This window comes from Dermochelys coriacea, chromosome 13 (assembly GCF_009764565.3).
Source record: "Dermochelys coriacea isolate rDerCor1 chromosome 13, rDerCor1.pri.v4, whole genome shotgun sequence".
Lineage (NCBI taxonomy): Eukaryota > Metazoa > Chordata > Testudines > Dermochelyidae > Dermochelys > Dermochelys coriacea.
In genome coordinates, this window is record NC_050080.1 from 26,937,372 (window position 1) to 26,949,732 (window position 12,361).

The 12,361-nt window shown below is 48.5% G+C and overlaps 1 protein-coding gene across 3 annotated transcripts in view; it reads right to left on the reverse strand.

Annotated features, from left to right (window-relative positions):
- ITCH (itchy E3 ubiquitin protein ligase) overlaps positions 1–10,893 on the reverse strand; it is a 127,116-nt gene extending 116,223 nt beyond the window's left edge. Inside the window, exon 1 of one of the 3 annotated variants that reach the window (XM_038369678.2) lies at positions 10,759–10,893. The gene's annotated coding sequence lies outside the window, so the exon portion shown is untranslated. The remainder of the gene's footprint in view (positions 1–10,758) is intronic. The other 2 variants (XM_043495635.1, XM_038369679.2) reach the window with 2 other exon arrangements.
- Positions 10,894–12,361: the final 1,468 nt, after the last annotated feature.

A 12,361-nucleotide genomic window follows, 5' to 3' on the forward strand; every position in this document is an offset into this window, starting at 1 on the left:
AGTGACATATTTATGGAATATGCTTTTGGGGGATATAAAAAGGGTCTGGTTAAACCCTTTTTTACTTTTTTTTTTTTTTTTTTAATTCAAAGGCAAGATACACCAATGGAACTTTTAAAAAATAAAATGCAATAAGTACAACTTTAAAATAGTAAGTCAAAGCTTTATTACATTTAAAAGTCAGCTAACAGTCAATTGTACATATTAATACTATTTAGCATTTTCTGTCTTCAAAGCACAGATTAATTAATAAATTTGCAACACTCTTCGGTGTGGAAACAGACAGGGAGGGTTCAGGGAAAGTGCAGAGGGCCAAAATGCTCAGCACACAGGGTTTACTAAGCACCTGTTCAGAAAGGGTTCCGTATACCATGGAGAAGCGTGTGAAAAATGCTCAGCAACATGTACAGTGCTTGAGTACTAAGTAGGAGGAAGTGGTCACTGTGATCAGAGAGATAATGGTTACAGGATATATATACACACACACACACACACACACACACGGCATACCCTATGTATATTACAACGAATACAAATAAATAATGTTATTTTATTTTGGTTGTTTAAAAACGTGTCATCCAGTACCCTGGATGCATACACAAAATAAACAATTTGGACCTATGGAAAAATACCATCTCTTCCAATCCGATCTGATGCCCCTCACAAGGCTCACACATCCAAGCCAGCCACTTATTCATACTATCCTGCCCAAAGATAAACCTGAAGACTTGTTTACACATAGTTTTTGTACCACTTTAACTATGCTGATTTCTAAAACATTAATGCAGTACATGCCCCTAGTGTGGGCAAAGCTATATTGGTATAACTAAACTAGATCAATATAATCACCTTTATACCAGAATAACTGTGTCCACATGAAGGGGTTATACCACTTCAACTATGTCAGTTTCCAAACCAATATAGTTATAGCAGTACAGACTGTACAGAAAAGCCCTGTGAGAAAGAAAGAAACTTCCAATGGGACCTGAGGTCAACAGATTAAGGCCCTGACTAACCAAGGTGAGAAACAGATTTCACAGTTGAGGACTCCTCACCAAGAAAAATCTGTCTAGGCCCCTTGTGAATAAACCAGGGGATTGCTACCTCATGTTCCTCAGATCTCAACTGTTGCAGTAATATTACCAAGGTAGAGAAGCAGAATCTGAGGCACCATGGTCTAGCTGGTTTAAAATTTTACAAGTTTAAAAATGACCAAACCAACATGCCCAATTTTTGGATTCTCAGTTACCCCAACTGCCAACCAGGAGAAATGGTTACCAGAACATACTTAAGAAGTTTTTCTTTGAAAAAACTGAACAAGAACTGCCACAAGGGCTGGACACTGACACAAATGCATCCAAGGGTTTTAATGAAATAAACTCTCTCAAAGGAAGTTCACCAACATCTCATGTGTGCTGTTCATGCTGACTTACCAGTCTGCAGCTCACTTTCTATCTAATAAAGTGAAAGAAGCTGAAGGAACAAAGCTCAAACCTTAGTTGCTCTGTTAGCAGCTCAAAGCCACATTCTCAGTTCTGAGATACAACCATGAAGAAGCTATAAGTGACTTGCCCCAAAGTCACTCAGTAATCATAACAGCCAGGATACAAATCCTGTGACAGACTTGTGACCCAGAAGGAATCACAAGAAGCCTGTCTCAATACTTCAGTTTATTTTAAATAAATTGCTAATTCTCTGAGATATTCACAAATTCTAAATATTCTTGATGATAAAGTTTCATTTTGTATGGCTATCAATTTAATCAAATTCATAGAATAGATCAAAACCAGATTAAGGAATTTGAGTGAGAATGCTAATTTTTCCTATGCCATCCACATTAAGGCCTTTTGAAAAACAGGGCAGGCGGGAATTATTAGTTAAATTGGAAAAGATGGGGATCAATATGATCAAAAGGTGGATAAGGAATTGGTTAAAGGGGAGACTACAACGGGTCCTACTGAAAGGCGAACTGTCAGGCTGGAGGGAGGTTACCAGTGGAGTTCCTCAGGGATCAGTTTTGGGATCAATCTTATTTAATCTTTTTATTACTGACCTTGGCACAAAAAGTGGGAGTGTGCTAATAAAGTTTGCAGATGATACAAAGCTGGGAGGTATTGCCAATTCAGAGAAGAATCGGGATATTATACAGGAGGATCTGGATGACCTTGTAAACTGGAGTAATAGTAATAGGATGAAATTTAATAGTGAGAAGTGTAAGGTTATGCATTTAGGGATTAATAACAAGAATTTTAGTTATAAGCTGGGGACGCATCAATTAGAAGTAACGGAAGAGGAGAAGGACCTTGGAGTACTGGTTGATCATAGGATGGCTATGAGCTGCCAATGTGATATGGCTGTGAAAAAAGCTAATGCGGTTTTGGGATGCATCAGGAGAGGTATTTCCAGTAGGGATAAGGAGGTTTTAGTACCGTTATACAAGGCACTGGTGAGACCTCACCTGGAATACTGTGTGCAGTTTTGGTCTCCCATGTTTTAAAAGGATGAATTCAAACTGGAGCAGGTACAGAGAAGGGCTACTAGGATGATCCGAGGAATGGAAAACTTGTCTTATGAAAGGTTTCAGAGTAGCAGCCGTGTTAGTCTGTATTCGCAAAGAGAAGGGGAGTACTTGTGGCACCTTGGAGACTAGCAGGTTTATTAGAGCATGAGCTTTTGTGTAGCTCATGAAAGCTTGGGCTCTAATGGGTTTGCTGGTCTCTGGGGTGCCACAGGTACTCCTTTTCTTTTTGTCTTATGAAAGGAGACTTAAGGAGCTTGGCTTGTTTAGCCTAACTAAAAGAAGGTTGAGGGGAGATATGATTGCTCTCTATAAATATATCAGAGGGATAAATACAGAAGAGGGAGAGGAATTATTTAAGCTGAGCACCAATGTGGACACAAGAACAAATGGGTATAAATTGGCCACCAGGAAGTTTAGACTTGAAATTAGACGAAGGTTTCTAACCATCAGCGGAGTGAAGTTTTGGAATAGCCTTCCAAGGGAAGCAGTGGGGGCAAAAGATCTATCTGGCTTTAAGATTAAACTCGATAAGTTTATGGAGGAGATGGTATGATGGGATAATGTAATTTTGGTAATTAATTGATCTTTAAATATTCATGGTAAATAGGCCTAATCCCCTGAGATGGGATATTAGATGAGTGGGATCTGAGTTACCCAGGAAAGAATTTTCTGTAGTATCTGGCTGGTGAATCTTGCCCATGTGCTCAGGGTTTAGCTGATCGCCATATTTGGGGTCAGGAAGGAATTTTCCTCCAGGGCAAATTGGAAGAGGCCCTGGAGGTTTTTCGCATTCCTCCATAGCATGGGGCACGGGTCACTTGAGGGAGGATTCTCTGCTCCTTGAGGTCTTTAAACCACGATTTGAGGACTTCAATAGCTCAGACATAGGTGAGGTTTTTCGTAGGAGTGGGTGGGTGAGATTCTGTGGCCTGCATTGTGCAGGAGGTCGGACTAGATGATCAGAATGGTCCCTTCTGACCTTACTATCTATGAATCTATCTTTCCTTAGTCCAGGGCTTAAAAATTTACTAGATATTCATTAGTCAGAAACCAATACAAATGAGATATGAAAAACAATGAGACGCAAGTGGAACCTCTTGGCCAGATGCTCAGACTTCCCTTCAACTTCTAACTGCTGACAAAGAGGAGAGCAGTAAAAAATTTTAACAGGATGGTGTCAATGGATCCTGCTCAGAAGAGCCTGCTTTCATATAATGTTCTAGCTAATGGGTCAGGCTTCAAATTTGATGCCCTACTCCCTAGTTCTGCTCAACCAATGGAAAAGAAAAGGCACATTTACTCTTTTCCCCCACTTCACAATGGCAAATGGTGGGTGAATTTTTCAAGTCCTACCTCTGCTTGACTGGAGCACATGTATTAAAGATGCTTGTTTCAGGACCAATTATTTAAATGCAAACATTAGCAACTCTATTCATGTACAAGGCAACAGACACATCCTAGTTATAAGTTTTGGAACAGCTCAAATAGGTGTGAGGAAGAAGCTTGTAGTGTTTCTAGACAAAAGAACTGGAAGAAAATACCCTACTTGTGAAAATTCCAAAAGGCATTATATTAGCATTATCTGCTTGTTTAAATAGTTAGAATGAATAACCAATGTCAATGTCCCCATATCATGTTTCCTCAGAGAAAACCTATGTCCTCAGTATTTTTATTAGTGTGTTCTGTGAACTAACTACAGTTAGTGTAGAAATTCCATTTATAATTTAAGAGTTTAATGGAAAAATGTCAGAGGTTTTTAAAAGTTTGCATAGAGCTGGTAATAAGAAATTTTCCAAGAATGGGAACCTCATTTGCAGGTTTTCAAAGGTTTCTTTTCCAGTTTACAGTGAGTCTTCCTGAAAAAAAATCACAGATTGTTCAATATAGATTTAAAAGAAATAAAACAATCCCTTTGGAGGCCTTTGACATGGCAAGAACTCTCCTCTGCAACCCAAGTTCTACACACTACACAAAGAAGCAAGAATATTATTTACTTTCTTCTATAGAAGGAAGAAAAGTGGGATGCAGACTACCCTTTCTTTTCCCCAAAATGGGCACCAAATTAGTTCAGATGCCTAATAAAACACAGCCAAATGAATGATGCCAAACAGATGGACTGTCTGGAATCTTTAAAAAAAAAAAACCAAACAACCCCAACACATTTGCTTGATTCTGTGGCAGACATTGGAAAAACAGAAAGAACACTTCCAAGATAGATAGGCAAACCGTGATTACATCCTATTTTGCCTTCTGGAGCAAGCATGCACATCATAATCCTTCTGTATATGGGAAAAGCTCATTTACAGTAAGCAGCTGTAAATGTTCTTCTCCCAGCTACGTGTACATGTGCTGTGCTAAATGTCACTCCCTTTTGAAGTGTGAGGGCACACAAACTACATTCATCATCTATCACAAAGATAATCAGACCAGCAGACTGACAAATCTAGCATGAAAAAGCACAGAACTGGACAGGCAAACTTAGAAGCACAATGTCCATAGTGTGGTTTATAGCACATATATACGCTAGATTATTATCGTTTTCAGTTTATTCTTTTATACACATTGTCTTCCTCATTTGTTTTGAATGAAAGTGGAATTATTTATTGTTTGTATACCGCCAGCATGCAAGACATTTTAACAGATGGTTTAAGTTAACACGAAAAGTGTTATTTAACAAATTCACTGCATTATAATCCATTCAGATAAAATATATTTGTCTGGGCACTAACATTGCTAATTGATATCAACACATCTCTGTGAAGCGTTTGTCAATTAACCATTGGATGAGTCAGAAGATGGAAAAAAACAAATGGATTTTGTAGGCCTCATGAGAAATGGATCATTTATTTTTGGAATTATTTTAGTTTAAACTTTCCTAGGAAATGGAATGGTAGATTTAAAACCTAAAGCAGACTCCTGATATATTTTAAAGTATGTAATTTTTAAACTACATTTGGTAACGTCTGTTATCCCATCTCTTCTTTTAAAACTTTGCAAAAGATGTCTAATCTCTAAAATCAGTAAATAAATCTCAATTCCCATGGCTGCTTCACCATGAACAATTAGAATATAAATACCTAAACAGGAGAGAAGAAAAACTATATTGCTTAACAGTTTTATTCATATAAATAATCTCCCCCCACTCTCCCTCCACCTTTAAAGACTGTGATAACTGTTCAATCTATAAGGAGCTTTCAAATTTAGTATTCAGAAGCCTCAGTTATTTTCCACTCCATCAGTTCAACTTCTTTCATACCTACTATACCATATCTTTGTTTAAAAGATGTAAGAAAATTCACTTTGAATCATAATGCAGATATTATTCTGATGATAACTTGGAAGTGAATTTATTCACAGAGATGGTTAAAACTGTCAAACTGCAACTAAGAACACAAACTAGAATGCGTTTGGCTCTTTTACAGCAGCGCAAACCAATGCAACCACAATTAAGTCACTAGAACAGCTCTCAACTTTCACAGCTGGAAGAGAGCGCAGAACTTGATCCACTGCTTTCAAGCAATTTTTTAGTCTCACCCTCATGAGATCTGAACAGGAAGATGGAGCCCAGGTGGGACTTTATTCCTAAATTTCTAAGCCTGTTTTTCAAGTAGTGCAAACCAGCAGTGGTTCAATCTGCCCTTATTCCTTCATTAGTTCTAATCTGCCCTTTACACTTATTAGGCAAGATTACCCCCAGTAAAAGGGAAATGGAGGAAGGGACGGAGTAATAAAGACGGGACAAAATAATGGGAAACACTCTAAGGAACAATCCAGTGTTAGCCAAAGGAATGGAAAAGATGACCTAAAAGACCTTTCCCATCTCTAATTTCTTAGATTCAATAAAAGTTGGTTTCTGCCAAGAGGCTTTTGCCAATTCAAAGAGTAATGGATGTCTCTAACTATACCAAATTAGAAGGTAGGCTCCTTATTCTACACCTTTGCTACTTCTGACTCTCACAATCTGGTGTTGTCTTTCCTATTTTAAATTATAACTATCAAATCAAGCTAAATCCTGAAAGACAGGTGGCAGAAAATTTCAGATCCAGTTAAATAATGACTCCCACATCATTTCAACCTTCCTCTACCTACATTTTGGATTTTGTTGTCACACAAGATCCGTGGTGCACATTTAGATACTGGAGCGTTAAGTAACTAAGACCTATCCATGTTTCCAGACTAAAAGTGAGGGCACCGATGACGCGATTCTAGAATGACTTTACTTATTAAAGATACTACAGTACTGTATAGTAATAACCACACACATTACAGTTACACTCACTTATGCTTTAATGTTTTAAACAATTACTTTATGACACTACATTTTTATAGGACAAAGCAAGTAAATGCCAGTTAGATTGCTGCAGCAAAAGAGGCTCTAGCAAGACTCACCAGAATAGAGTGGAGGCACTAGTAGTCAAAGGAGGCTCATTCCAAGGTCTGGGGAAGGGGCTGAGCTACAGGATTACTGAGTTGAGAGGAATGAGTTGGAGGGAATAAATTACCAGTTCACGCAAGCCAAACACCTGGAGGGTCATTTGGAGGGGGGGGGAGAGAGGGTCTCAATAAAATGGGCATCCTGTGGGAGAGAGGAACCCAGAAGAGGAGGGGAACCCCCCAGGGCTGGCAAATCATGCAGAACCACTCAGCAGTCTATGAACACCCCAAGGACAGGACTGTGCTGTGTGGCCACAGGTCAGGACACTGGGGTCTAGCAGCCAGAGTGGGCTGATGGGTGGACAGGGAGAGGGCTGTGGTCAGAGCACTAGTCAGAGCCAGAATGGGCTGGTTGTGGGTGGGGCTGTGGCCAGAGGTCAGGGCACTGGGGTTTAGCAGCCAGAATGGCTGGTTGGGGGCGGGGTTGTGGCCAGAGATCAGAGCACGGGGGTCTAGCAGGCAGAGGGGGCTGGTGAGCGGACAGGAAGCGGGCTGTGGTCAGAGCACTGGATCTGGTAGCCAGAGGGGACTGGTTGGGGGCGGGCCTGTGGCCAGAGATCAGAGCACGGGGGTCTAGCAGGCAGAGGGGGCTGGTGAGCGGACAGGAAGCGGGCTGTGGTCAGAGCACTGGATCTGGTAGCCAGAGGGGGCTGGTTGGGGGCGGGCCTGTGGCCAGAGATCGGAGCACGGGGGTCTAGCAGGCAGAGGGGGCTGGTGAGCGGACAGGAAGCGGGCTGTGGCCAGAGCACTGGATCTGGTAGCCAGAGGGGGCTGGTTGGGGGCGGGCCTGTGGCCAGAGATCGGAGCACGGGGGTCTAGCAGGCAGAGGGGGCTGGTGAGCGGACAGGAAGCGGGCTGTGGCCAGAGCACTGGATCTGCTAGCCAGAGGGGGCTGTGGCCAGAGATCTGGGGTCTGGCAGCCAGAGGGGGCTGGTTGGGGGCAGGGTTGTGGCCAGAGATCAGAGCACGGGGGTCTAGCAGCCAGAGGGGGCTGGTGAGCGGACAGGAAGCGGGCTGTGGCCAGAGCACTGGATCTGGTAGCCAGAGGGGGCTGTGGCCAGAGATCTGGGGTCTGGCAGCCAGAGGGGGCTGGTTGGGGGCAGGGTTGTGGCCAGAGATCAGAGCACGGGGGTCTAGCAGGCAGAGGGGGCTGGTGAGCGGACAGGAAGCGGGCTGTGGCCAGAGCACTGGATCTGCTAGCCAGAGGGGGTTGTGGCCAGAGATCTGGGGTCTGGCAGCCAGAGGGGGCTGGTTGGGGGCAGGGTTGTGGCCAGAGATCGGAGCACGGGGGTCTAGCAGGCAGAGGGGGCTGGTGAGCGGACAGGAAGCGGGCTGTGGTCAGAGCACTGGATCTGGTAGCCAGAGGGGACTGGTTGGGGGCGGGCCTGTGGCCAGAGATCAGAGCACGGGGGTCTAGCAGGCAGAGGGGGCTGGTGAGCGGACAGGAAGCGGGCTGTGGTCAGAGCACTGGATCTGGTAGCCAGAGGGGACTGGTTGGGGGCGGGCCTGTGGCCAGAGATCGGAGCACGGGGGTCTAGCAGCCAGAGGGAGCTGGTGAGCGGACAGGAAGCGGGCTGTGGCCAGAGCACTGGATCTGCTAGCCAGAGGGGGCTGTGGCCAGAGATCTGGGGTCTGGCAGCCAGAGGGGGCTAGTTGGGGGCAGGGTTGTGGCCAGAGATCAGAGCACGGGGGTCTAGCAGGCAGAGGGGGCTGGTGAGCGGACAGGAAGCGGGCTGTGGCCAGAGCACTGGATCTGCTAGCCAGAGGGGGCTGTGGCCAGAGATCTGGGGTCTGGCAGCCAGAGGGGGCTGGTTGGCGGCAGGGTTGTGGCCAGAGATCAGAGCACGGGGGTCTAGCAGCCAGAGGGGGCTGGTGAGCGGACAGGAAGCGGGCTGTGGCCAGAGCACTGGATCTGGTAGCCAGAGGGGGCTGTGGCCAGAGATCTGGGGTCTGGCAGCCAGAGGGGGCTGGTTGGGGGCAGGGTTGTGGCCAGAGATCAGAGCACGGGGGTCTAGCAGGCAGAGGGGGCTGGTGAGCGGACAGGAAGCGGGCTGTGGCCAGAGCACTGGATCTGCTAGCCAGAGGGGGTTGTGGCCAGAGATCTGGGGTCTGGCAGCCAGAGGGGGCTGGTTGGGGGCAGGGTTGTGGCCAGAGATCAGAGCACGGGGGTCTAGCAGGCAGAGGGGGCTGGTGAGCGGACAGGAAGCGGGCTGTGGTCAGAGCACTGGATCTGGTAGCCAGAGGGGACTGGTTGGGGGCGGGCCTGTGGCCAGAGATCAGAGCACGGGGGTCTAGCAGGCAGAGGGGGCTGGTGAGCGGACAGGAAGCGGGCTGTGGTCAGAGCACTGGATCTGGTAGCCAGAGGGGGCTGGTTGGGGGCGGGCCTGTGGCCAGAGATTGGAGCACGGGGGTCTAGCAGCCAGAGGGAGCTGGTGAGCGGACAGGAAGCGGGCTGTGGCCAGAGCACTGGATCTGCTAGCCAGAGGGGGCTGTGGCCAGAGATCTGGGGTCTGGCAGCCAGAGGGGGCTAGTTGGGGGCAGGGTTGTGGCCAGAGATCAGAGCACGGGGGTCTAGCAGGCAGAGGGGGCTGGTGAGCGGACAGGAAGCGGGCTGTGGCCAGAGCACTGGATCTGCTAGCCAGAGGGGGCTGTGGCCAGAGATCTGGGGTCTGGCAGCCAGAGGGGGCTGGTTGGGGGCAGGGTTGTGGCCAGAGATCAGAGCACGGGGGTCTAGCAGCCAGAGGGGGCTGGTGAGCGGACAGGAAGCGGGCTGTGGTCAGAGCACTGGATCTGGTAGCCAGAGGGGACTGGTTGGGGGCGGGCCTGTGGCCAGAGATCAGAGCACGGGGGTCTAGCAGCCAGAGGGGGCTGGTGAGCGGACAGGAAGCGGGCTGTGGTCAGAGCACTGGATCTGGTAGCCAGAGGGGGCTGGTTGGGGGCGGGCCTGTGGCCAGAGATCGGAGCACGGGGGTCTAGCAGGCAGAGGGGGCTGGTGAGCGGACAGGAAGCGGGCTGTGGCCAGAGCACTGGATCTGGTAGCCAGAGGGGGCTGGTTGGGGGCGGGCCTGTGGCCAGAGATCGGAGCACGGGGGTCTAGCAGGCAGAGGGGGCTGGTGAGCGGACAGGAAGCGGGCTGTGGCCAGAGCACTGGATCTGCTAGCCAGAGGGGGCTGTGGCCAGAGATCTGGGGTCTGGCAGCCAGAGGGGGCTGGTTGGGGGCGGGCCTGTGGCCAGAGATCAGAGCATGGGGGTCTAGCAGGCAGAGGGGGCTGGTGAGCGGACAGGAAGCGGGCTGTGGCCAGAGCACTGGATCTGGTAGCCAGAGGGGGCTGTGGCCAGAGATCTGGGGTCTGGCAGCCAGAGGGGGCTGGTTGGGGGCAGGGTTGTGGCCAGAGATCAGAGCACGGGGGTCTAGCAGGCAGAGGGGGCTGGTGAGCGGACAGGAAGCGGGCTGTGGCCAGAGCACTGGATCTGGTAGCCAGAGGGGGCTGTGGCCAGAGATCTGGGGTCTGGCAGCCAGAGGGGGCTGGCGAGGAGCTGTGGCCAGACCTCCTGCGGGAAGCAGATCAGGGGGCTGCCCCCACCCCATGCCCCACGGGGCAAGGAGCGAAATGCCTCCCCCCTCCCAGACGGCACATGCTGTGACCCCCGGAGACGGGGCGGCGGCTCCCCCCAGCCAGGCCAGGCCTGCCCCACCCCCGAGCCCCTCTCCGGCGGCGGAGCCGACGCGCTACAGCGAGGAGAGACCGGGAGGGATACAGCCCCTTCTCCGCTGCCACCTCCCGCCGCGGTGGGCTCCTTACCGGTCAGGGCGGCGGTGCCAGCGCCTCAACCCTTCCGCAAGATGGCAGCTAGTCCGAGCCGAACCTCGGGCAGCGACTTCGCAAAGTCGGGCGGACAATCCGCATGCGCAGAGTCAGCGGCGGGAGGCGACACGGGCGAAAACTATAACTCCCAGCGTGCCCCGCGGGCCCTACGCATGCGCGTGGAGTGGGCGGGGCGGGGCGGCTCCTGGGCCTGTGGTAGGGGCGCGGGTGTTTCACCTCTATGGGGATGTGGGTGTTGAATTGACTCCGTCAGGGGGCGGGAAGGGGCTGAGCCGTGGGCACCCCCAGACAGGGATCCTGGGGAAGGGGCTCCTGGACACTACGGTGCTAATAAGCGATGGTCACATAAACACCACCCTATATCGGAAACCTACTGACCGCTATTCCTACCTACATGCCTCTAGCTTTCATCCAGATCATACCACTCGATCCATTGTCTACAGCCAAGCGCTACGATATAACCGCATTTGCTCCAACCCCTCAGACAGAGACAAACACCTACAAGATCTCTATCATGCATTCCTACAACTACAATACCCACCTGCTGAAGTGAAGAAACAGATGGACAGAGCCAGAAGAGTACCCAGAAGTCGCCTACTACAGGACAGGCCCAACAAAGAAAATAACAGAACGCCACTAGCCATCACCTTCAGCCCCCAACTAAAACCTCTCCAACGCATCATCAAGGATCTACAACCTATCCTGAAGGACGACCCATCATTCTCACAGATCTTGGGAGACAGGCCAGTCCTTGCTTACAGACAGCCCCCCAATCTGAAGCAAATACTCACCAGCAACCACACACCACACAACAGAACCATTAACCCAGGAACCTATCCTTGCAACAAAGCCCGTTGCCAACTCTGTCCACATATCTATTCAGGGGACACCATCATAGGGCCTAATCACATCAGCCACACTATCAGAGGCTCGTTCACCTGCGCATCTACCAATCTGATATATGCCATCTTGTGCCAGCAATGCCTCTCTGCCATATACATTGGTCAAACTGGACAGTCTCTATGTAAAAGAATGAATGGACACAAATCAGACGTCAAGAATTATAACATTCAAAAACCAGTCGGAGAACACTTCAATCTCTCTGGTCACTCGATTACAGACCTAAGAGTGGCTATCCTTCAACAAAAAAGCTTCAAAAACAGACTCCAACGAGAGACTGCTGAATTGGAATTAATTTGCAAACTGGATACAATTAACTTAGGCTTGAATAGAGACTGGGAATGGATGAGTCATTACACAAAGTAAAACTATTTCCCCTTAGAGTCTCTAAGGTGCCACAAGTACTCCTTTTCTTTTTGCGAATACAGACTAACACGGCTGCTACTCTGAAACCTGTCAGATATTCTTGTTAACTGCTGGAAATAGCCTACCTTGCTTGTCACCATGAAAGGTTTTCCTCCTCCCCCCCCCCCCGCTGCTGGTGATGGCTTATCTTAAGTGATCACTCTCCTTACAGTGTGTATGATACACCCATTGTTTCATGTTCTCTGTGTGTGTATATCAATCTCCCCTCTGTATTTTCCACCAAATGCATCCGATGAAGTGAGCTGTAGCTCAC